At 38.4% G+C, this 26,242-nt stretch overlaps 1 pseudogene; it reads right to left on the reverse strand.

The window, feature by feature from the left end:
- Positions 1-25,064: 25,064 nt before the first annotated feature.
- Positions 25,065-25,689, reverse strand: LOC113196840 (SUMO-conjugating enzyme UBC9 pseudogene; annotated as a pseudogene).
- Positions 25,690-26,242: the final 553 nt, after the last annotated feature.

Raw genomic sequence — 26,242 nt, forward strand, 5'->3', positions numbered from 1 at the left:
AACACATCAAAAAGAGCCAAGGTTCCTGATGAATGTGGAGGCACCATGCCAGGCCTGAACTCTTCTGGATTTCATTTACAAGATAAATAAACTTCAACCCTCTTCACATTATTGGTATTGAGGTTTCTCTCCCTCACTGCAGATAATTTAATAGTAATATTTCTTAAGAACATCTGATTCCACTTGTTTTGATTTTTAGTCTATTGAATCAGTCTGCCCTTGGCTGGACTTTCTGATAAGAGGGCTGTGCCCTAGGTAGATGACTGGTTGAGTCATGAACCAAGTATATATCTCATAAATTAATAAATTAGCCCCATGCTTTATTAGTTAGAAGGCACTCTATACTCCCAGAGTTCCATTGTTAAGGCCATCTGTTGCTTTTATCTGTCCAGCATCTACTTCTGCTTTTGATAAAGGCATATCAGTTACCTTCTTAAGTTTCCCGTCCTCTTACACTGTATGTTCTACAACCTGGCTCCAGAGGTGAGCATATAATTCAGACTGACCAACTAAAGCAATGTAGTCCCTTGACCAGGGTAATTGGTAAATGAGTGAGTATACAATCTAAGCCAAGACAATTTTATACAAATAGAGTTAATCTTGTGGGTAGAGGAGGCTGTTTTCTTCTGGTTTTTTTTTTTTGTTGTTGTTGTTGTTGTTTTGGGTTTTTTTTTAATATTTATTTTTTAGTTCTCGGCGGAAACAACATCTTTGTTGGTATGTGGTGCTGAGGATCGAACCCGGGCCGCATGCATGTCAGGCGAGCGCACTACCGCTTGAGCCACATCCCCAGCCCTTTTCTTCTGTTTTTAATCTACTGAATATTGAACTGGCACTGCTGGCTACAATCTTGCTAACCAAAGGAGAAAGATCATGTGGGAATGGAACCTATTCAGGGAGCTAAGAGTTTTCTAAGGATATTTTTGCCCTCTAGCTTCAGCCATATCTAAAGCTAAACTAACCCTAGACATTTAGATCCAATTGTTGTATATTCCATTTGAGTTTTCATGTAATGGAAAGTCTTACCTCAACCATCTTTGTTTCAGTTTTATCAGCATCTGACACATAATAGGTGTTGGATCAAAACCTTAGAACCTGTTGATTCCAATAGACTGAACCAAGCAAATTTCTGCATTAGCAAAGCTGAGGACCTGGCAATCCACTTAACTTCTCTGAACCTTGTCTTTTTAATCATGACATACACAAACTATCAGATTTAATCTCTTTTATAAGAAAAATCAATTCCTTACCCTACCACTCTCAGGAATGCTGGTGACAGGAAAACATGTCACAGTCCATTTCTCTTGTGGGCTGAGGCCCTTGGATGCCACTCATGCCAGTTGACCTTTAACAAAACAAGTAAGATGGGCTGGGGTTGTGGCTCAGTGGTAGAGCGCTCGCCTGGCATGTGTGATGCCCTAGGTTCAATCCTCAGCACATATAAAGATTAAATAAAGGTATTGTGTCCATCTACAACTAAAAATTATTTTATAAAGTAAAATGCCTGGATTAAGGAGGTCCAATTCTCATTGATAGAAATATGTCCTTCTTAATCTGTATCAGAGCAGGCATCCTGTACTGGGAATGTGTGCATACTCTAGATGGATGAATCTCTTACTGCATCAAATCAAGGGCCAAACCCTCAACTGTTCCCTGTTATTTAAAAAGAAAGAAAGAGGTTTAGTTCAGTCACAGAACCCTGATCCTTTATACCAACGAAAATATAAGATGTTTTCCTGTTCAGTTATAATTCTGAACTATTAGAATATTCCAGAAGGCCTTACAGCTTTATCCCAGATTACCATCCTGAAGTAGCAGGCCTCTGAGTCTTAGGGAAAGTAGCTAGTCATTAGGTCATGGAAATGGGCTAAAGCCAGATCAATAATCACATCAAGTAGCAAACATTGAGGACATTGGGGAATCCTGGGCTCAGCCATGCCATTCCTCTGAAACAAGAGAAATGGAACAGAAACATCAGAGTCACATTTGTCTATGTTTTAGTCATCTTTTTCATTTCTGTGACTAAAAGATCTGACCAGATCAACTGTAGAGGAGAAAACGTTTATTTAGGGGCTCATGGTTTCATAGATCTCAATCAGCAGGCTCCATTCCTCCTGGCTCCAGGTGAGGCAGGACATCTTGGCAGAAGAGTGTGGCAGAGGGAACCGGCTCATGACAATCCAGCAGCAGAGTAAAAGAGGTCTTCACTTGCCAGTTGCAAATGTATACCCCAAACCATACTCACAATACCCACCTCTTCCAGCCACACCCTACCACTTCAGTTACCACTCAGTTAATCCCTTTGAGGGGATTAATTCACTGATTGGGTTAAGACTGTCACAACCCAATATTTCCTCTCTGAGCCTTGCATTGTCTCACATGTGAGCTTTTGAGGGACACCTCAAAACCAAACAATGACAGCCTAATTTAATGCTTGGCCTCTGTGCAATTTCTGATTTCTCAAGTTCAAAAGATGCCTGAGACTATTCAGAGATAGGAAGAAGACAGTTTGGCCAGAGAAAAGATTCAAGTTGAGGGGATGTTTTAAGTGGTACGGGACTCAGAAAACATACTTAGAGGAAGACACCCATGGAAATGAGGGAACTAGAGGACCATCAGGCCTACACTTGACTCCAATCACAAATATTCACTGATATGCTCAGAAGACAAGGACAATAGTCTTCAAAACAGTATTCAATTTGCATTCTGTCCTCAGAACCCATATCTTGAGTGCACTATGAATTAGCATTTTAAAATACATCTGGTTATCTTGTGACCAGCACAATTACAGTGCAATGTATTCTGTGTGTATTTTACAATACTCATTTTCCAATGTGATCATTTAAGTTAAACCACAATTTTGGAAAGTGTACGACAAAGCAAGCATAAAATCAGAGTCCAGAGCAGCACAGAAACATGCTCACATGTGAGTGCATGCACTCACATGCACATACACACACACACACACACACACACTGCCACCACCACTGATCTGAAACAGCCCAGGAAGTCACCCCAGAGCCAGAACAGAGTCTTGAAAGGCAGCATGCAGTAGAAGAGGAACAGATCTCCTTGCAGGTCTTACAGAGAAACTGGCTACAGTCAGTCTTGGCCATTCTTTCTTGTCCAAAACAAGCTTTCCAACCAATTTGGGATGTTCCATTATGTCTCAGTATGGGAAAACTTACAGTGATTAAAAATGAATATGAAGGGGCTGGAGTTGTAGCTCAGTGGCAAAGCACTTGCCTAGCATGTGTGAGGCACACTGGTTCAATTCTTAGCACCACATAAAAATAAATAAAGTAAAAGCATTGTGTTCATATGCAACTAAATATATATAAACACATATACACATATACGTATATTTAGTTGTATGTGTGTGTAACACACACACACACACAAACCTAGACTTGAGGTTTCTTAAGAAAACCTCAAGTCTAGAATAGCAGGCATCCTTGGCTTCAGCAAAAAGCAAATTGATACCAAGTTGTTCTTAGCTCCTCACCAAATGGATTGCTGTTTCCTCATGCCTGGAGCACCCAAAAATGGAATAAGGACTCAGGCCATGTTTATGACTGCCTGGATACCTCCTCCAGTTCCATCTTTAAAGGCAGAGAGCTCTGTTCCAAAGCATTTTATCCCAACAGCCTCTCAGAGTCTGATCTCACCTGTGTGAACCTACATGAACTGGGTATCTTTTTTTGTTTGTTTGTTTTAATATTTTAAGTTGTAGATGGACACAATACCTTTACTTATTTATTTTTATGTGATGCTGAGGATCAAACCCAATGCCTCACACATGCTAGGCAAGTGCTCTACTGCTGAGCTACAACCCCAGCCAATAAACTGGGTATTCTTGCTTCACTTTCTCTGCTTCCCTTTAAAACCTTACCTGCCTACCAAGGACAGGTAGAACCTGCTTGTTATCCTCCTTCCTTACCCCTCTCATCTCTTCATTTTTCTCCCACTTATAAAGCTTGAGTCAGGCTTCCATGTGATTCCTACATGGGCCTTATAGGAAATTGCTACCTTTTACATATCAGAAGGGATCTTCACACATTCCCCTGGCCCTGACTCCATCCTTTTTCTCTAATCCTTTAGTGTCCACCTTCTTTTTCCCATAGCTGGTAAAATTTATGAGAAGGAAAACCACTCAATATTTATTAAGAGTCATACAAAAAAAAAGAACAAAAAAAAAAGGAAGAAAAAAATAAAAAAAAAAGAGTCATACAAGATAAAAGGCTATACAAAATTTAGAAATTTGCTAAGATTGCTAAGATCTGGGATCAAGATGTTGTATAAAGAACATTTACTTGATTTGTGGGGACCAGTGAAAAATGAAAATCTAGTGTCCATTGTTTAAAAATTATTAAGAATTTCAAGGCCAGGTGTGGTAGCCTATAATCCCAGTGGCTTGGGACACTCCGGCAGAAAGATCATGAGTTCAAAGCCAGCCTCAACAATTCAGCAAGACCCTGTCTCTAAATAAAATATAAAAGGGAGCTGGGGATGTGACTCAGTGGTTAAGCGCCCTTCCTTGGGTTTAATCTCCACTATTCCAAAAAAAATAATAATAATTTCAAGATGATGACAACAAAACATTAAACCAAATGTGAGGCCCTTGTGGGCATGAGGCCCTGAGTAACTTATACAGGTTACATGCCCAGGAATGAGGCCTGGTTCTATATTTTGCTCAAATACCCTTTACTTAACAATCTAAAACATGCCCATGATACCAGTCTCTCAGTTTGGCCAGCATTTAGCATCATAATTACAATACGTGATGATAACAATCTTTTCTTGAAACTGAGAAACAGAGCTAGGTTCTCTGCCATTATTACCTTAGTTAATACTCAGAGCATTCCATTGGAGGAAAACCTGGGTCCTTTGGCTTATAAATGGTCTATTCTGGCTCTTTTTTTTAATGATTTTTTTTTAGTTGTAGTTGGACACAATACCTTTATTTTATTTATTTATTTTTATGTAGTTCTGAGGATCGAACCCAGGGCCTCCCATGTGCTAGGCGAGTGCTCTACCACTGAGCCACAACCCCAGTCCTACTCTGGCTCTTAACCCAAGTTTCATCCTCTAAACTATGGACCTCTTTCAGCTTGTGTACAACAGAGCCATGAAATCAGAAAAAGATTTTTTAGCTGCTCAGACTAGAAGAATTTGATAATAAAACAATGACTTCCATTTATCACATCCTTAGTATGTGCCAGGTACTGTGCTCTGCAATTTCTAAGCATTGTCTCATTTTACATTTTTAGTGTGTATTTTGTTCCGTAGCCCTAGCACAAGAAGTTTCCTTTACCTTTATCTCTATAGGTCATTACCCTCAGTTAACTTGCTTTCACAAAGACCAATCCTCCAACCCCCCAGCTATGACACTTTATGATGCCAGAAAACTGAAGCACTTCCTATGGGGATGACCACATGGAGGCTGCTCCACTAGCTATTGGACACCATGACCAGAACTGCTTTTACTTCTGTTGCCCAGGGATGCTGATCCTGACCTCAGTCCCACAACTGGCCTCAGATCTACACCTGGACACTCACTTTCTTCAGCCATAAGGGAAAGCAAGATCCAGAATTTAAAAAAAAAAAAAAAAAGATCCAAAATTTTTACATATTTGAATATCCCCCAAACCTTGTTCCCTTCTTATTTGAAACTTTCGAATGTCCCTGAAACAAATACTAAGGACATGGAGATGGAATATGAGACAGCAACATTGGCCTCCTTTTGCTGGGGCTGAGCTGGTGACAGAAGCTACTAACAGCAAATGTTGTATTTCCTTTCTTTCTTCTCATTCTGCTTCGCTCCCTTCCCCTTCCCCTTCCCCTTTTCCTTTTGTGTGTGTGTGTGTGTGTGTGTGTGTGTGTGTGTGTGTGTGTGTGTGTGGTACACACTAGGGATTGAACTCAGGGGCACTGAGCTACATTCTCAACCAATCCCCAACCCTTTTTACTTTTTATTTTGAGACAGAGTCTTGCTAAATTGCTGAGGCTGGCCTCAAATTTGTAATCCTCCTGCCTCAGCTTCCCATGTGGCTGGGATTACAGGCACATGCTACTGCACCCAGTTGTTACATTTTCTTTTAATAACTTGCCTTATTACAATAGAAAAAGAAACTGGTTGGAAGGTGGAGCCCCTGATTGAAGGTCCTATATCAATGAAGTAACAGTATTAGTATTCAAAGCTGACTGATCTAATCCCATATTTTTCAAACATAGTCCACCTGCCACCATCATTGGAATCAATTTAGTTGAGCTTATTTAAAATTTTCCAGATCTCACACTGTCCTACAGAAAATCTCTGGAGAATCTGATTTTTGAAATATTCCATGTTGCCTAGAAACTTCTGGAATTTGTATCTGGAATTCCAGACACCTCATAATATTAGGTGTGGCAGATAGGCTCTGAGGTGTTTCCACCTTCCCTTCTCCAATAATTTGTTCCTCCTAGTATTCATGCCTATTTTATTTTATTTTTTAAAGATAGAGTGAGGGGGGGGAGAGAGAGAGAACTTTCAACATCTATTTTTTTTAGTTTTTGGCAGACACAACATCTTTGTTTGTATGTGGTGCTGAGGATTGAACCCGGGCAGCACGTATGCCAGGCAAGCGCGCTACCGCTTGAGCCACATCCCCAGCCCCTTCATACCTATTTTAATTCCGCTCAGGTACTATAATAGAATACCACAGACTGAATGGCTTAAATAACAAGAAACTAATTTCTCACAGTTCTTGATCTTGGACGTTTGAGGTCAGGGTGACCAGTCACTTTGGTTTCTGGGTGAAGGTTTTCTTCCTGAAGGTCTTCTCAACATATCTTCACATGAGCTTTCCTCAGTACATGTACATGGAGAAAACGAGAATTCTCTGTTATATATCCTTACAAGGATGCTATCCTATTTGATCAGGGCCCCACCCTTGTGACCTCACTTAACCTTAATTACTTCCTTAGAGGCCACGTCTTCAAATACAGTCATACAAGGGATTAGAGCTTCAATATGACTGTTGGAATGACCAAAACATTCAGCCCATTACATGAATAATACCTTTGTAATTCTTGTAATCTTTGTAATCTCACTTCAAGGTAAGTGAGACTTGTAATTTGTTTCAGCCACTTGTGTCTTGTAAAGGCAATGGTACTTCACGCTATGAGTATATCTCAATAAGACAAGACGTCATTATGCTAGCACACTTGTTATAGAGGTTTTCCCTGATGGTTTTGGCAGAAAGTGGCCTTTTTGGGAAGCCCATGTGGAAAAGAAACTGGGTGGCCTCCAGGAGCTGAGAGTAGCTTTCAACCAAAGAACAGCAGTAAGTTGGGGCCCTCTCTCCTATAGCTACAGGGAACTGAATTCTGACAACAACTAGAGTGAACATGGAAGTGGAGTCTTCCTCATTTTTCTTTCCATTTTCTGATGCTACAATAAAATGCCTGAAACTGGGTAATTTTAAGAAAATTGATTTCTTATAGTCTCAGAAGCTGGAGAGTCAAAAGGTGCTAGCATCTGCTTGACATCTTATAAAGCCTTCTTTCTGCATCATAACATGGCAGAAGGTATCATATGACAAGGTACAGCAAATCTGCTATCTCAGATTTCTCTTCCTCATATAAAACAATTAATGCTATCATTGGGGTCATTACCTCATCTAATCCTAATTATCTTCCAAAGGCCCTACCCTCAAATACCATTAGCATATAGCTTTGGGGATTAAATTTATAATATATAAACTTTGGGGGGACACATTCAAACCACAGTATTATTCATACCGCCAGATAAAGACAGCCTGGCCCAACACCTGGAGTTTCTTTTTTTTTTTAAGTTGTTGATGGATCTTTATTTTATTTATTTATATGTGGTGTTGAGACTTGAACCAAGTGCCTCACACATGCTAGGCAAGTACTCTACCATTGAGCCACAACCCCAGCCCCTTGAGTTTCTTAACAGAGGATTTGGCTACAGCATGCCTGTTGTCTCAACCCACAGAAATTTTGCTGTTTTAAGCCACTTAAATTTGTGGTGATTTGTTATACAGCAGTAAACAACTAATAAGTTAAATAACTCCCACAATCTCTACCTACAAGGCTGCATGGATGATTCCTCTCTTTTTTACTTCTATTTAGAAGCAATTTATGTGCTTAGCAAAAAATGACCAAGGATGTGTGCCAAACAGCCTGCTTTTAAAAATGTTTTTTAATTTCTTGATTATGAAAAGTAATAGATGTTTATTGAAGAATGCTTGGAAGCATGCCAAAAATAAAATAAAAATTACCCAGAATAATTTCTTCCTGCCCCCTCAGATAACCACAGATAACACATTGGCAAACAGCCTTCCCCAACTTGGTTCCAGAGAGAGGCTGGATAAAATTTCAAACAGGGAACACTCTGTGCTGTTTTGTAACTTTCTCTTTCCATAGTGTCCGCCCACATTTTCTAAAGAATTTGAAACATTACAGGGGTGCATTTGTCTCTGGCATATTGGGGCATTGCCAGAGCCCACTTTGATTACCTCAGGTTTTTCCTAATTGTGCTTTGGCTAAGGAGACTCAAGGAAGAATCTGAGCCAGAGAGGGGAGGACATGCCCAAGGCCAGATAACCTATTGGTATTCAGAGATTTCTCCCCCTCCAAATTCCTCAGAACATTGTAGTTCAGCTGCTGTATTCCCAAAGCCCACACAGTGCCTTAAAGCTGTTAACCTTGAAAGTATTAATCAGACTTCATTCTTATAAAGTCACAGTCTCACCTTCAATCAAGGAAGGTATTCGCGGGAACTTGGAATCAGGTGAAGGTAGCAGCCCTCTGCCTGAGCCCTGGCCAGCCCATCCATGAGGCACTATCCTCCCCAGGCCTCTAGAGCAGTGGGAGCTCAGTTCCTAGAGTATCATTCCAGAATTCTAGGGTTTAGCCTTCTTTTTAATAAGAATGGAAGGACAGTAATATAAGAGATGGAAGAAAGGAAGTGAGAAGTATTAACTCATTAAATTTTCATCAAGCCTCTAGAAGGCCAAGCAATATGCTACATACAAAAAGAAAAAAAAAGTAGGACAATGTTCTCACCCTAAACAATGCTTTATTTGTGACATAATGCATAGGTGGCACAATGCACAAGTGTTACTCTTGCAATGAAGGAATAATGTCAACAAAGACTTTCAAAAGAATGCTCTAGTTAAACATTTTTAAACTGCATTGTTCCATTTGTTTATCGCTGCACAATAAAACATCCCAAAACAAAAACTATTTTATGTGTTATATTAGTCAGCTTTCTGTTACTACAGCATATATCTGTGATAAATCAACATAAAATGAGAAGTTTATTTTGGCTCACAGTTTTGTATGTTTCAGTCCATGACTGATTGGCCCCATTGCTGACTGGCCCTGTGGTGGCACAGTACATCATGGCAGGAGCATGTGGTTGGTGGCAGAGGCCATTTACTCATGGCTGCAAATCAAAAGAGAAGGGACTGAAGTCCTAGTATCCCCAGTGGCCTAAGGCATCCCACTAGGCTCCACATCTTAAAGGTTTCCATCACCTCCCAGTAGTACCAAGCAAGGGGCCTTTGGGGAATATTCAAGATCCAAACTATAGCATATACATATGATTCTGGTTAGGAATTAGTCAGGGCACAGTATGGACAGCTTGTCACTGTGCTTAGCCATCTGAGTATCAACTGGAATGCCTAGGATGGCTGAAGATGGCTGAGACAGTTCAACTGAGGCCATGTCTAGACCCTCAGGTCTTCTCCAGTGTCTCCTGGGATGAGAATGTCCAAGATGGCTCCTTCATTTCTATGGCATCTGCACTGGGAACAGTTGGATAGCTAGATGCAAGTTGAGCATGTTTTTTCACCTGGCCAATGTGGGCTTCCTCTTATCATGGGAGTCCAAGGAAAAACCAACTTCTACATTGCAGCATTCCAAAAAAGAAGGGAAAATGCTAGTTCTCTTAAAGGCATAGTCCCATAAAGAAGTCATGGTACCTTTGTATGATTTTTTTCTTAAAGCTATGCACCATGTGCTTTATTCTATGCATTTAGAAGTGGATCATTAAGTCTAGCCCACACTTTATTAAGCTCCATCTCTTGAAGGGAGTAATATCAAAGAATTTTTGGACAGATGTTTTTCAAAAGCACAACCCCAACAATACAATCCATTTCACATGGAACGTTAGGTGACTTCTCTTTATCCTTCTGTAAGGGTCCGGTGAAACGTCGGAGGAAGAGACCACAAGAGACCAGCTTCATGCAATAAACAGGAGGGATTTTTATTGAAGAGGATCCTAATTCAGCGCACTGAGGCTCTAGGCTCACTCAGGAAGGGAAAACAGCCCAGAGCCCAGAGCAGAGGTCAAGCAGAGCTTAAGTACACTTTTTGAGGAGGACAGGGGGCTTTGCATACATCAGAACAAATCATCATGAGGCTCGGGAAAATTGAACAACAACTCTGAGACATGATTAGTACATCCATTGGTGGGAACAGGCTGGGCAGGGGTGATTGGTCACTTCTAAGCGGAGTACACATTCAAACTGATTGGTTTTAGGGCCTAAAGGACTACGTGACATACTACACAGAATCCCAGGTTATTAGACAACCAGGGAGTCAGTGGAAATATTTACTGGGAAGTTATAGTATTGTCCTAACAGCTACAGGGATTATAGGTTCTGGGGGTAGCAGAGGAATTTTAACTTTTTAACCCAGGCCTTGCAGTTTAGAAACTTTACAATGCCCGGTCTTCTACACTTTAACTCAGGCTTTGCAGCTTAGAATCAGCTTAGAAATTTTACCTTTACACTTCCAGTCCTCTACTTTCTCAGAACCAGTATGAGTTCCATTCTCTGAAATGAATGAGCAATGATAGCTAATTTCCTCTCTCTCCTATAGTGTTGTCACCCAAACACTCCTGCTCTCCAGCCTATAAGGGTTTATCTCAGTATTTTCTCCTTTCTTAGGTTGTTCCCCCCTTAGATAAACTCTAGTGCCAGCTGTTAAAATAATTAAATTTTTACTTGTTACATAAACTTTTATATAAAGAAATTTATTTTGAACAGAAATTCCATATCCCGTCATACTGTCAAATGTGAGGACAAAAGAAGACATTTGAGGATAAGCTAGGACTCTAATTTTCTCTCTCGTGCACCCTCTCTGAAAAAAAAAATTACTTGAGGATGTACTTAAACAAATTGATAAAGGAATCCTAGAAAAACATCTGGGAAACCAGAGACAGACCTTGGTGCTAAAGCATGAGAGGACTGGAAAAAGTCCTAATTTGAAAACTATGTTGCAGACCCAAAATACAATTTATCAAAACTGGATTTGGAAATTAGAGGTGTCTGGGACAAATACTTCAAGAAGAAAATATAGATGCACAAATTGAGTAAAGTTGAAATCTGGAAGTTCTTAAAGATGAAACAAGGATAAAATTTCCACTAACAAGAAATGAGAGTACAGTTAAAAACTCTAGGTGGGCAAAATCTATTCTAGAAAGTCATGGTCAAACTAAAATGCACAGGATTTGGGACAACTGTTAGTAAGGAACAAAGACCAACAAATAGCAATCTAAGCTGTTGAGGGCCACAGCTGAGTTGGGATGATGCATGGCATTATGCCAGAAGGGAGTGGTTGAGAGGTGACGCCAGCGAGCCATTGAGATGATGATGGTTATGTTAAGCTGTGTATTCAATTGTATATTAGACCTTTGGAGGTGAGTTCTCACCAGTTCCAAGAGTGAACAAGCTCGCAGCCCGGTGGAGTGGGAGAGAGTTCCCGGGGAATGTGCGTGGAGTGCTGGTGGAGTTCAGGCAATAAAGTTTCCTGTTTGAACATACAAGTGCTTTGTGGTGGCTGGGTTATTTCTGCCCAGCCAGACTGCAGCATAAAGCAAAGGTAAGTTTATTGCCTCCTTGGCAAAAAGAGCTGTGTCACTTAAACACAAGTTTCACAGATGTCTCTGAGCAAAAATTAAAAGAGATACGAAAAAAAGCATAAGTACCAAATAAGGAAAGAGGCTGACTTATGATCCTAAATATGTGATTTTGATTGAATCATAAAGCAGACAATTAAGTCATCTTCAGGTTCTGTGTCACTGATACTAGGAACAAAAACAGATTATAAAATATTTCAGCAGGCCTCAGGTCATTTAGTAGAGGTGTAAGGGTCCCGCGAACATCGGAGGAAGAGACCACCAAGAGACCGACTCATGCAACAGCAAAAGGGGGTTTATTGAGGATCCAATCCAGCTCGCTGGGGCTCCAGGCTCACTCAAGAAGGGAGAGTGGCCAAGAGCCCCGAGGAGGGGTTAAGCAGTGCTTAAGTACACTTTTTGGGGAGGGCGGGGACTTTGCATACATCAGAGCAAATCATCATGAGGCGCGGGAAAATTGAATAACAACTCTCAAACATGATTAGTACATTCATTGGCGGGAACAGTTCGGGCGAGAGTGATAGGTCAGTCCTAAGGAGGGGGGTACATTCAAACTGATTGGTTTGGGCCCTGAGATGCCTACGTGCCAAGCTGCACTGGGTCCAGGTTATTAAACAACTAAGTGGGCAGTACCGGGCATTGTCTTAACTGCCTCAGGAATTTCAGGTTCTGTGTGCAGTTCAGAAACTTTACAATACCTAGTCCTTTACATTTTAACTTCAGTTTCTTTTATCCTTTCAGAGGTGCTTAAGAGTGCACATTCAAATTAGCAAAGTTTTGTTTTTGTTATTTAAGCAAGTATGAAATATCCAATCCCTATTGGACAAAAAAAGGAGAGACAAATAAGATTAATATTTTGAATTCATGATTAATTTGTTGGATTTATAATAGGTACAGGAGATCTTTTTTTCTCCTACAAGTAATTTGTCAGTTTTATTGGACATTTTTATTAAGTATCATCCTTTTTTTATTATTACTTTCTCCTGGACAGAGTGTACTCAGGTTTTGAATTTGGTTCCTTGTTAATAAATTTTTTTAATATGTGTATATTTGCATGTGTGTGTACCATTAATTTGACAATCATAGGTGTCTTCTGATTTTTATTTGGCAGGTTATAAAGTTTTAGTCCATGAAAATTTGAAGATATGCCTTTGAATTTAAAAAAAAGTTGACCAAAAACATTGTTCCAATTCTCTTACTATTTCACAATCTTTTTTTAAATGTAGAAAAATGTGGGGACAGGGTAGATGACTAGTTTTACTCTTGTTTTTTCTTCTTCTTTTTTTTCCAAAATATTTATTTTAGCTTTAGATGGACACAAAACCTTTATTTTACTTATTTATTTTTATGTGGTGCTGAGGATCAAACCCAGAGCCTTATACACACTAGACAGGCACTCTACTACTGAGCTACCACCCCAGCCCCATTATTCTTTTTCTTCTATCAAATTTAATTTTATTTTGGAAAACTTAAATGATAATTCATAGTGATGAAATTAAAGGTGATTTTTAATTTTTCTTCTATAGTTATGATTTCTATAATTGTCTTTAAATATTTAACAATGAATGTGCATTATTTTTAAAACATAAAAAGTTATTTTCATAAAATAAAGCCAAGTATATATGTAAAAGATGTTCGTGACAATGTTCATAACAAAAAATGGTAAATGATTGCAATGTCCATCTGTAAGAGAATTAAATATTTCAATTATGATACCCCCATAAAGAATTTTGTAATTATTAAAGATGATATAGCAGACTTATGGAAAGAAACTTTAAAAATATATTCAAATTTTTATAGAAAGAAACAGAGCTCAGGGACTGGGGTTGTGGCTCAGTGGTAGAGTGCTTGCCTCACATGTGTGAGGCACTGGGTTCGATTCTCAGTGCCACATATAAATAAATGAATAAAATAAAGGTCCATCAACACTAAAAAATATTTTAAAAAAAGAAACAGAGCTCAATTTAAGTTTCCTAAGCTCAAAGGGATGGGTATCCAAGAAAAATAGAGAGACACAGACATCAACAAAGAGAGAGAAATTTATGTGTATGTGTAGATATATATAGTTAAACTTGACCTGTAAATGCAAATTAATACTAGCTGCATTACTGAGGAAAGTACATACATGTAAGACAGGTGTATACTACAGATACTAAACTTTACAAAATGTATTTTTAAAGTAAGCTTGACAATAATAAAGAATTCATTATGAGCTGTCTTTAGAACTCATAAACTTATAAAACATTACTTACTCTTTATATATAAGTTAGAAATTCTAGGAGAATGGAAACCATCAAACAGATGCTGGGAGACAATTACTTTTAATGCTTTCCTATATACAATTCTATATTGTTTGCATTTTTAAATTTATTACATAATTTGTAGTTTTAAAAAATTATAAAAACTCATGTTTTATGTGACTATATCATCTTTCCATATAAATACATATCTTTTTTTTAAATTTTTTATTGGTCGTTCATAACATTACATAGTTCTTAATACATCATATTACACGGTTTGAGTCAAGTGGATTATGAACTCCCGCTTTTACCCCGTATACAGATTGATGTATCACATCAGTTTCCCTTCCATTGATTGACATATTGCCTTTCTAGTGTCTGATGTATTCTGCTGTCTGTCCTATTCTCTACTATCCCCCCTCCCCTCCCCTCATAAATACATATCTATATAACTATTTTAATTGCTTCTATTATAGTTGGACATTTATGTAATTTAATTTTTTATAATTACAAACATTCTTGAACATAAACCCTTTTTTATTGTCCCATTTGATTCTTACTGGAATTCTTTCTAAGAAGAGAAAAAGGGTATATGTATTGTTTAACAATGTCTTTGTAAGGATAAAGCAAAATATTATTTGAAATGAGTTTCCCTTATATAATTTTTCTCCTTGTCATTGACCTCAGACTTAGGACTGAAGAATCCTTGATGTCACACAAATATCTAGGCTTCATTTCAGTTGCTGCCATCTTGTCTGACCCTGACATCAAGAAACTCAGTCTAAAGAAGATAGACATAGATAACTGCAAAGCAATGTAATTCATGTCATAATAGAAACTCAGTGTCAGGAGTGATTCAGAAGACTTCTCAAATTTTAACCGCACACAAATCACCTGGAGATCTTTTAAAATACAGATCCTGATTTAGTAGGACTGGTATGGAACTTGTTTCTGCACTTATACCAGTTTCCAGGTGACATTCTATAAATAAATAGAAGTAAGCAAAGCTTTATAGATGCCTAAGCAGAGTTTCAAAAGATGAGCATGAGTTTCCCATGTAGTTAGTGAAAGGAAACATATGCCTTAACAAAAGGAACAGCTTACGCAATGATGTAGAGACATGAAATACCTTAATTTTTCTCCCACCAGGTTCTAAGGATGGGAGAAAGATTTCCTCTGAGGAACACCAATGGCAGTGGAACCGGAGAGGTGGAGATCTTAGGGTGAATCCACAGACTTGATAACTGATGAGGTATGGGGAGGGAGTATGGAGAAGAGTATGAGAGATGAGGGACACATACCCCAAACAGAGGAGTGAATAAAGAACTAACTGTAGGTCTGAGAAAGGAGGTAAGCAGTTCAGTTTGCTTACCTCACCAAGTCCAAGGCAGAGGAAGAATGAGCTGTGGGACATAAGATGAGATATGAATGGTATGCTCTAAGGAAGGCCAGAACAAGAACAGTTTTCAGTGTGTTGGGCAGTTACACTCTGCAAATGGAGGAGGAGTCTCCAAGCCAGAGGGATAATCTCTCTGTGAGCCTCAGAATGACCATTACCAAACTGCAAGCCTGTGAAGGATGTTTTTCAAACACAGGCTGGTAGTGTAAATCAACAGGGCATAAAACCAGACTCCAAGGCCCCCCCAAAATTCAGAGCATCTCACAACAAACCCCCATGCAAATGTTCATAGCAGCTTCAGCTTTATTTATAATTGTCAAAACTTGGAAGCAACCAAAATGACTCTGAATAGATGAATGAATAAACATACTGTGGTATATCCATACAATAGAATATTATTCAACAACATTAAAATTGGCTGTCAAGCCATGAGAAGGTGTAAAAGAAACTTAAATGCTTATTACTAAGCAAAAGAAGTGAGTATGAAAAGGTTACATATATTGCATAATCCCATCTATATGTCAGTCTGAAAAACAAAACAATAGAGAATAAAATAATAAATGTCAGAGATTCGGAGTGAGGAATGAATAGTGATGCACAGAGGATTTTTAGAGCAATAAAATGATTTATATGATACCACAATGGTGGATAAGCTTTATTATTGCATTTTCAAAACCTATAGAACTCTACAACACGGGCTGGGGATGTGGCTCAAGCGGTAGCGCGCTCGCCTGGCATGCGTGCGACCCGGGTTCGATCCTCAGCACCACATACCAACAAAGATGTTGTGTCCGCCGAGAACTGAAAAATAAATATTAAAAATTCTCTCTCTCTCTCCCCTCTCTCTCCCCTCTCTCACTCTCTCTTTAAAAAAAAAAAAGAACTCTACAACACAAATAATTAATCTTTATATATATTTAAAAATCATCTAGGAGATTAAAGGAACCTAGGAAGGGATACAGATGTGTTTAGAGAGTTTGATTATATGAATGTTTGAATGTGTACAACAATTCCACTGAAAGGCATTAGAGAGAGCAACAAAGGGCTGAACTAAAAAAAATTTTAGAATGGATGGCCTCTGTAGACTAAAAGTAAAAGGGAACAGCACATAAGCATTGTACACTAGTTGTTGTTTCCTGAGGATTCAGGTAACAAAGTTGATACTGCTAACATGTATAATGAAATGGAACAATTAAATAAATGGATGTCAAATAGTGTAAGCCAGCTTTCCCACTATTGGAGTAAAAGCTTACAGTTATCAAAATGAGGTTAGACTGAACCATGTGGTAATGGAATAAAGTTGGATACACCAATATGAACTATGTTTATCCTTATAGAGGCATATAATAACATGTAGAAATATTTAAAGATACGTATATATACATGGGTTGGTAAATGCTTTTTTTGTTATTTTGGTTTGGTTTGGTTTCTGTCAGCTGAGAGGGCCTTAAAGATACACTACACAAGTAGCTGTGAGAAATCCAGATGATAAGATCTTGATTTTTAATGCCACTCTCCATTGAAAATAATCAGAGCTCTTTGGAAAAATTGCTGATTCTAGGGACTGGGATAGGAAATACACAAGATGAGACTGGAGCATCTTGTAGTACAAGAAAATAAGGAAGTGCTTAAAAAAATGTTGAAGATAATGTCACAAGAGCCAACTGAAAGAATTCCCAATGATCAGAGCAAAAATACTTTGAGGGGAAAAATTAAAAGTTAATATTAGATTATAATTAAAAATATAAAATAAAATCCACTAGGCAGAATGATACAAATAAATGACTATATATTAATAAATGAGGGAAAAGAGAAAAATTTCCCCTGAGGAATAAAGTGAGATAATAGTACCTCCCCCCAAAAATTCAGAACCTCAGAATGTGACTTTATTTGGAAATAGCCTTTGTGGATGCCATTGGTTAAAGGGTCTTAAGACATACTGGACTTACAGTAGGCACTTAATCTAATGACTGATGTCAATATAAGGAAAGAAAAGGACACAGAAGAAAATAGAAGAACGTGACTGAAGAAGGAGATAGAGGTTAGAATTATGCTGCCACAAGCCAAGAGACACTAGGGCCACTGGAGGCAGGACGAGGCAAGAAAGAACTAGACAGAGGGAACACAGCCCTGCTGACACCTTGACTTGTCTCCAAAACTCAGAGATAAAAAAAATTCCATTTAGGGCTGGGGTTGTGGCTCAGTGGCAGAGCACTTGCCTAGCATGTGTGATGCATTGGGTTTTGATTCTCAGCCCCACGTATAAATAAATGAATAAAATAAAGGTTCATCAACATCTAAAAATTATATTTAAAAAAAATTCCCATTTAAATTACTTGCCAATTTGCCATGATAGTTTTAGGAAAGTAACACACAAAAGAAGTCCAAAAACTTTTTGTAGATACTCTGCTCTCAAAAAGGGGCAGCATCATTTCCCTCTCATTGGGCATAGACTGTGCATAGGAGCTTCCTTTCTAAGTGTAATTTTAATATCTTACATTATTAGTGATTATTATTAGGAAAAAAGAGTAATTTTACAATTGAGAAAACTGATAAACACTACGTCAACCAGGTGATCGAAGCCAATACCAACAGTGAAAAATCATGTTGAGCCAGGCAAGGCGGTGCATGCCTATAACCTCAGCTATTTGGGAGGCAAACGCAGGATTGCAAGTTGGAGGCCAACAGAGACAACTCAGTGAAACCCTGTATCAAAATAAAATTTTTAAAAAGGCTGAGGGTGGCAGAGCACTTGCCTAGCATGTGTGAAGCCCTAGGTTTGATCACTAATACTGAAAAAAAATCATACTGATAGTAAGTATGCTTGATACAACGTAATAAAAATGGAGATCTAGTGCTCTTCCTCACAATAACCCAGTCTTATCATAAGAAAAACGTCCAAGAGTGGAGCATCCTACAAAATACTAAATCAGAACTTCTCAAAACTGCCAACATCAACACAAACAAGGAAAGTATGAGGAACTCTCACCATCCAAGAGGAACCTAAGCAAAAATGATAACTAAATGTAATGTGATATCCTGGAGGAAAACTGGAACAGAAAAGAGGGCACAGTGAACTAATAAAATCTCAAGAAATTAAGGACTTTGGTTAATAACAAGGTGTCAATATTGGTTCATTGATTGTAATCATGGATCACTAATAATGTAAGATATTAAATATAGGAAAATGAACTGTACAACATATAGAAACTCTCAATATAGCTTCTTGATTTCCCTATAAATCTAAAACTCTTCTAAAAATAAGTGTTTCAGGAAAAAATTTTAAATAGCACAAAGATGCAGAAAGTGAAGATGGTTCCTTTCTGTCCTAATCCCTAGAGATAACCATTAGCAAATTTGGTACATATTCAAACAAAGAAAATGATCAGCAATGTCTCCCAATAATGTATCCTCAGTGGATGCTACCCCTTCTTGAAAGAATAATTGTCATCTCTGGCATCAACAGCAAATACCAGGTACATCCCAGTAGTTCTTGCCTGGCTACATGGGCAGGATAATCCTGTCAATTGCTGGTATCCCATGTTCTGATTTTAAGTTGGTACCCAAGAATCACTGCTGACCACAGCTGATTGACCCACAGTGGACAATATATTCCAGCTGAGCCCATCAGATTCTTCCCTGGATCTTTTTTTTTTTTTTATTAACTCCAATTCCAGACTTAAATTGGGAGAAAAACAAAAACCTCAATAGACATTTGCTCTCACATACTGAGCAAACAGGAAGAAATAATCAAGAGAACAGGAATCATCGCTGACTTTTTTTTTTAAACTTGTCCCTTTTATTTTTTAACCTTTATTTTTTTAAGATTTTTTTTTTGTTTTAGGTGGACACAATATCTTTATTTATTTTTATGTGGTGCTGAGGATCACAGTGGCTCACGCATGCCAGGCCAGCAAGCTACCACTTGAGCCACATCCCCAGCCCCTTAGCCTGTATTTTTACTTTGTGGTACTAAGGATCGAACCCAGGGCTCTATACATGCAAGAGGAGTGCTCTACCACTGAGCCCCAGCCCCAGCCCCTGCTGTCTTGATTCAAGAGAACAAAACTATTTCTAAAGAGTCAGGAGAACAAAGTTCCTGTACCAGAACATAGTAGAGAAAAGAAAATCTTGTTGTTGGCAACTATGAAATCTCCAGAAGGGCTCAGCAACATAGGTTTTCAAAGATCACATGTATAGTTATACATTACAAAGGTTCCTTCACAAGAGTTCTAGAAAGTTTGTGTTGGTTGAATTTTTATAGTTAGAAAGTTTAAGGGCTGGGGCTGTGGCTCAACGGTAGGGAGCTCGTCTTACACACGTGAGGCCCTGGGTTCGATCCTCAGTACCACATAAAAATAAATAAGTGAGATAAAGATATTGTGTCTGACTACAACTAAAAAATAAATATTAAAAAAAAAGAAAAAAAACTTTGAATGTGCTAGAATATTAAAGAAATGTACTCCTGAGTCTAGCAATAGTATTTCAAAAATAACAATAGTGATAGCTTACATCTACTAGTTCCCAGTGGCATGTACAGGAAATAGGCTAAGCATATGACATACACTGTCTCATTTAGTCACCCCATGAATTAAACATGAATATTACCCATCACCACCCCCAACCTTTTATTTGTTGTTATTGTTCTGAGTATTGAACCCAGGGGCATTCTCCCACTAACCTACATCTCCAGACCTTTTATTTATTTATTTATTTTTATTTTAAGACAGAGTCTTGCTAAGTTACTCAGACTGGCCTCAAACTGTGATCTTTCAGACCAGCCTTTTGATATGTACCACCATGCCCAGCATCATCTCTTTTTTTACATACCAATAAAAATATACCCAAATTGAAAGAACGAACAAGGCTCCTCACTGGAAAAAATACCCTATATTGAGGAACAGCTCTGCATATTTATAGAGCTTGGGTGGTTTGACAGTTATGACAGTTTAATGGTTGACTGGTTTGACAGTTGGCATGGGGTGCTTTCTGATTGGTGGGTAAGGATCTTGTGAATCAGCAGGGCTAGTCTGATTGGTGGGTAAGGATCATGTGAGCCAGCAGGCCTAGTCTGATTGGTGGGTAAGGATCATGTGAGCCAGCAGGCCTAGTCTGATTGGTGGGTAAAGATCACATCAGCCAGCAGGGCTCACCATTCGACGGCTCTTCTTGGGGGATGGGGAAGTTAGTCTTTGGAGCCCACCGACAACTCAAATAGTTTGTTTGTCCCACAGTTTATAGTATTTAACTTGAGAAATATGACTTGAATCCAGAGCTGTTTGATTCTAGGGCTCACTCTTTTTACCAATGCAAACATGTTGAAACAGCTCATTGGTTATGGTGGAATAGAAAGATATGAAATCCTTGCTTCATTTTCTTCATGTGTAAAAAATTTCCTGATGAATATTTACCTTGTGATGATTAAGTGAAATGCAGCCTATAAAATACCTTCAAAGAGCTTGACATGTAATAAGCACTTAAAAAAACCATTTTCCCAGTGTTAATGAAGGGTCACATCCAATCAGAGAAGTCTTAGTTGACCCAAACAGGCTATGTTTCTACTGGGGTGGGGAGCATTCTTTTATTATCTTACTTAGTATGTCTTATTTTGTGAGAGATTCAAGAATTAATACACACATGTGTATGTGCAAACACAAATGTGTATGTTGCCCTGTTCTTGTTATGAAAAGCCACACAAATTTTTTAAGATTTCGAATTAGTTACAAACATTTCCAATTCAGGAAATACAGATTCTCAAGTTTATTTTAAGAAACTGGAAACTCTGGCATCATGGGTGCAATATTCCATAGTGCCACAATCACCAGAGCTGAGATACCTACTTTCGACAGATTCTGTGCCCTCTATGGGCATGAGCCACAGTCTCTGCCACTCCCTACTACTTCCCAACAAGGAAGCCAATGATTGGATGGCAGTATTGTTGTTTTTAAACTTTTTATTTTGAAAAATTCAAATATGAACAAAGTAGGAATAATAGTAAGCCAAACCTTGTGTTTGTTTCTTAAGGCTGTTGTAACACAGCTTTCATGGTTCTGGAGATGAAAAGTTCAAAATCAAGATGTCATCAGGACCATGCTCCCTCTGAAGGGTCTTGGGAAGAATTCTTCTTTGCTTCTTGCTTATTTCTGGTGGTTTCAGCAGTTGGTATTCCTCGGCTTATAGCAGCACAATCCCAATCTCTACCTCCCATCTTCACATGCTGCCTTCTTCCTGTGTGTTTCCAAGTCTCCCTTTCTTTATAAAGACACCCATCATTTTTAGGGCCACTCTGATCTCACATGACTTTATCTTAACATGATTATATCTGCAAAGATCCTATTTCCAAATAAAGTCATATTCACAGGTACTGGAGTTTAGGACTTGAACAGATTTGTTTGGGATCAAAATTCAACCCATTATAAACTCCCATTTTCCATTACTCAACTTCAATAGTAACTTATTTCTATGGTTTAAGTGTTTATTATCTCTGAAATTCATGTTGAAATTTAGTTATCATTGTAACAGTAATAAGAGATGAGACCTTTAGGAGATGATTAGGCCCAGAGGTCTGTCCCAGAATGGATTAATGGCATTATCACAGGAGTGGATTCTTTAGGAAGATTCAAGGTAGATTCAAGGAAGGAAGGAAGGAAGGGAGGGAGGGAGGGAGGGAGGAAGGAAGGAAGGAGAAACTAACTAACTTTGGCTGGTTAGCTCACTCTCTTTCTCCACTTCTCTATCTTTGCCTTTCTGCCTTTTTTTTTTAAAACTGGGGATTGAACCTAGGGGCAATTTACAACTGTTTTATTTTGAGACAGGGTCTCACTAAGTTGCCAAGGCTGGCCTTAAATTTGTAATCCTCCTGCCTCAGCCTCCAGAGTCAAAGTGATTACAGGTGTGTGCCACTGGGTCTGGATTCTTCTGCCGTGTTTTGAAGAAACAAGAAATCTCTCACAAGTTGGAGGCACCTTGATATTGGATTTCCCAGCCTCTAGAACAGTGAGAAACAAATTTCAGTTAATTTTTACCCAGTCTCAGGTATTCTGTTATAGCAACACAAAATGGACTTAGACATCTATATACAATCATGAATCATGTCCTCCATCCCCTTTGTGGTACAGATGGGTTAAGCCCCTTGATCCAATATTTGAGTTGTCTTTTTATTATTGAATTATATAAGTTATTTGTATATTCTAGTACAAGTCCCTTATCAGATAAATAATTTGAGAATATTTTCTCCCATTCTGTGGGTTATCATTTCTTGACAATATTTTTTTAATCCTTTAAATTGATCAGGTGCAATTTTATCTATTATTTCTTTCATTCTTTGTGCTTTGGGTATCTTATTTAAGGATCCATTGCCAATTGAGGCCCAAACTATTGTTTTTCCATTGAATGTCCTTGGCACCCTTGTTGAAAATAAGTTGGTTTTATTTCCAGACTCTCAATTCTCTACCATTAAGCTGTATGTTTTTCTTTATACCATGACCACACTCTCTGGGTTATTGTTGCTTTGAAGTAAGTTTTAACATCAGGAAATGTGAATCTTCCAACTTCTTCAAGATAATTCTGAGTCCTTTGCAATTAATTACACATGAAATTTTAAATCAGTTTGTTGGGTTTTTTTTTTTTAAAGAAGCCAGCCCATAAATCTGATAAAGACTGTGTTGAATCTGTAGATGAATTTGTAGAGGATTTTTATTTAGCAGTATTAAGTCTTCCATTCCATGGATATTAGGGGTTCCCCCCCCATAGATTCAGGTTTTTCATATCTTCTAACAATGTTTTGTAGTTTTCAAAATATGCTTTATACATTTTTGTTAGATTTATTTCTAAGTATTTCATTCTTTTTGATGAATGTTAGATTTAGCTCTAATTGGAGAGTTGAGGTCATTTGCATTCAACTTCATCATAGGGAGATGTTTATTAATTACCATTATTGTGGCTTATTTCTAATGTTTAATTTGGTTCTGTTTCTCATTTTTCAAATGAAATTTATCTACTTGTGAGTTCTGGGTTTTGTTTTATTTTGTTTTTATTCCTCCTGTGTGAAGTATTTAAGATTTTTCTTATGCCAGTTTAGCATTATGGATTATTTTAGTTTCTACTTATCTTGGAAGGTTTTTATTTCTTATCCAATTCTAAAGGTTAACTTTGATGGATATAGCAATCTTGGCTGACAGTTACTTTCTTTCAAGTCCTCCTGGATTTTAGATTTTGTGCTGAGAAATCAGAAATAATTCTGATTGGCTTGCCTCTAAATGTGACCTGACTGTTTTTTCTTATTGAGGCTTTTAAAATTCTATCATTATACTGTATGTTAAGCATTTTAATGATAATGTGTTGTGGAGAAGTTCTTTCTTGATCTTGTCTATTTGGGGTTCTGTACCTCAATGCCCATCTCATTTTCAATGTGTGGAAATGTTTCTGTTTTTATTTTCCTGAAGAGGTTATCCATGTCATTAGCCTTTATCTCACAACACTCTCCAATTCCAATGATTCTTAAATTTGATCTCTTATTGTCTCAGAGTTCTTGTATATTCTTGTCATGTTTACTTATTTTCTTGTCTTTAATGTTTTAATGTTCAAGGCCAGCCACTTTATCATCCAACTCTGAAATTCTGTCTTCAGTATGGTATATACTCTAGATAGACTTTCACCTGAACATTTTGATTTATTGTGTCTTTCATTTCCAAGATTTCTGTTTGGTTCTTTTTTTTAAAAAAAAGAGAGAGAGAGAGAATTTTAATATTTATTTTTTAGTTTTCGGCGGACACAACATCTTTGTTTTTATGTGGTGCTGAGGATCCAACCGAGCGGCACACATGCCAGGCGAGGGCACTACCGCTTGAGCCACATCCCCAGCCCTGTTTGGTCCTTTTTCAATTTCTCTATTTACTCATTGAATTTCTCATTCATATTATGTACTGGCCTTCTTTTTAAAAAATATGTATATATAAACAGTTTATTTACTCTAAACAACAACACAGACAAACGCCATATAAACACAAAGGAAGAGGTGCGGGTCCAGACACTGCAGACTTTGGATGGGAGGCGCATTAGCAACAGCCAGGTTCTGAGAGAAGGGTGTGGGAGGGAGGGACAGGGACTTACACACAGCCCGCTGGAGGCCAGGACAGCTCTGAACGGTGTTGCATGCCTGCATCTGAGCAAAGGAACTAGCTCCTAGGGCTTACCCAAGTATAAAAGTTTATAATTTTACAGCAGTTGAAATACTGACATCAATATTAAAATAAAAGCAAGTTTTACATAGCAATCAAAAATACAAAAGACTGAAGGAAGAGACCCTGTATGAAAAAATTGGGGCAATTCAGCGAATTGAGAACTGTATACCAGTGGCGGAAATGGAAGATGATGCCCGCCCAACCCTTCCAGGCGACTGGTAACTGCACGAGCGACTTGAGATTTGCAAAAGGTGTAAACAAGTTCTTGCCAAACCAATCCCTTCCTTTTGGCGGTGCCACAGGGTCGCTGTCTATGAGGGTGCAAACTTCTTGGCTCGAACCTTTTTCTCATGTTCCACTCTGTTTTGGCAGTAAATCGCGTAGGCCTCTGCTTAAGCGGGGTCTTGGATATTTGGTTCATTTAGAAATTCCTGTATTCCTAGTAAGATCTGCTTGATCGTGATGGCTGGCCTCCAGTTCTTGTCCTCCTCCAGGATGGACAGACACACGGTACCAGAAGGGCACACATTTGGGTGAAACAACGGCGGCTCAAATTTACATTTCGGTGGTGAGGATGGATAATCATCTTTGAAGAGCAGCGGCAGCTTGAACAAGCCTCCTTCCCACGGAGGCCCCTTCTTTCCTGGGATGGCACATTCCCAGTTCATCAGGTTCATCATGCCATCTGGGTTCTTAGTTGGGACAGCCACAAAGCCAAAAGGATGGTCCTTCCTCCAAGCTTTTCTCTCCTGGGCGAGTCTGCTGAGGGCGGATCCCCGATGTGTTCAAAGTCCCTTGGATGGGCGCGGCCCCCGCGCGGCCCCGCTGCACAGGCGGTGGCGTTCCCTTTCGTGTCTCGGGACTTCCCTCCGCTTGTACTGGCCTTCTTAATTCATTCAGTTGTCTTCCTATGGTCTCTTGGAATTTGCTGATCATTTTTAAAGTATTTTTAATTGTAGACAGACCCAATACCTTATTTATTTATTTATTTTTATGCAGTGCTGAGGATCAAACCCAGTGCCTCATATGTGTGAGGCAATTACTCCATCACTGAGCCACAACTCCAACCCTCATTGATCTTTTTTTTTTTTAAGAATTTCTTTTTTAGTTGTAGATGGACACAATACATTTATTTTGTTTATTTTTTTTAACAGGATGCTGAGGATCAAACCCAGTGCCTCTTACGTGCTGGGCAAGCACTCTATAAACATTTTTTGAATACTTTATCTGATATTTCGTCCACTCAAATATCTGTGGAGTTAGTTGCTGGTAAATTATGAACTCTAGGAAGTGTCATATTTGTTTTTTTATATTTCTGGTATTCTTGTGTTGAGTTTTATGCACTTGTTAGGATGGATTTCTTTTCCATTTTTACTTATGGGCTGTTTAGGGCAAAGGCTTCTCTTGCCATAGTATCCTAAAATGATCTAGATTGAGACACCCCCCCATAGGTGTGGTATCCACAGCTTTTGTGTTAATTCTCTTTGTT

This window comes from Urocitellus parryii, chromosome 3 (assembly GCF_045843805.1).
Source record: "Urocitellus parryii isolate mUroPar1 chromosome 3, mUroPar1.hap1, whole genome shotgun sequence".
Classification (NCBI taxonomy): Eukaryota; Metazoa; Chordata; class Mammalia; order Rodentia; family Sciuridae; genus Urocitellus; species Urocitellus parryii.